The sequence below is a fragment of the Pteropus alecto genome, unplaced genomic scaffold (genome assembly GCF_000325575.1).
Source record: "Pteropus alecto unplaced genomic scaffold, ASM32557v1 scaffold43, whole genome shotgun sequence".
NCBI lineage: Eukaryota > Metazoa > Chordata > Mammalia > Chiroptera > Pteropodidae > Pteropus > Pteropus alecto.
Window position 1 is genome coordinate 5,676,593 of NW_006435764.1, and position 753 is coordinate 5,677,345.

The 753-nt window shown below is 57.6% G+C and overlaps 1 protein-coding gene across 1 annotated transcript in view; it reads right to left on the minus strand.

The window, feature by feature from the left end:
• The window catches only part of FRMD8 (FERM domain containing 8), a 20,242-nt gene extending 19,854 nt beyond the window's left edge, over positions 1-388 (minus strand). Inside the window, exon 1 of the mRNA XM_006911109.3 lies at positions 370-388. The gene's annotated coding sequence lies outside the window, so the exon portion shown is untranslated. The remainder of the gene's footprint in view (positions 1-369) is intronic.
• Positions 389-753: the final 365 nt, after the last annotated feature.

Genomic DNA, 753 nt, shown 5'->3' on the forward strand with positions numbered 1-753 from the left:
GGCGCCCGCGCGCTCACGCCCCCCACGGGCCCGCGCAGGGCCGGGGTTCAAGGACCGCGCGCCTCGCTTGTTTAGTCGCGCGGTTAGGTCCCACCAAGCCGAGGGACCAAGGGTGCGTGGGCCCCCACACCAATGGCCTGTAACAGTGTGTGGAAGGTTCGAGGCAACCGGGTTCGGGGCGCGAGTTCTGGCGCTCACTTGCATGAGACTTTTGGGCGAGTCTCCTCACTTGTAAACTTCGTGAAACATGTCAGGGATCCACACTGTGCTGACTTCTAATTAAAGGAGCAGCAGATAGCGGCCTGTACTGTAGCGTCCCCGGGCTGTGAAGGGTGATGGGCAGAAGACTGGGTCCCCGTCCTGACTCACCTTGGACAAGCCCTTTCCCCTGCAGGCCTGTTTTCTCATCTGTAAAATGAAGGAGATTGGACGCAATGACCTCTAAGGGCCCTCGAATTATATGCCATAAACCCAGTCCGGACACACTCGTTTTTCCAGGGAGCAGTCACATGAGCCCTTCCTATCTCAGACACACAGCCTCGCAGTCCTTGAGCCATTCCCAGGCAGGGAAGAGGCGTTGGCGGCCCAAAGAGGCAGGTGTGAAACCACCTGTCCCCAGAGTCACGTCACCAACATGTCCTGGCAATGACAGCATATGCGTGTGCCTGAGGCATGGCTCTCACGGAGAAAAACAGGTGCATGGGCACCTTCCCAAGATAAACCAAAGTTTGTTCCAAGGGGACAATGACAAAG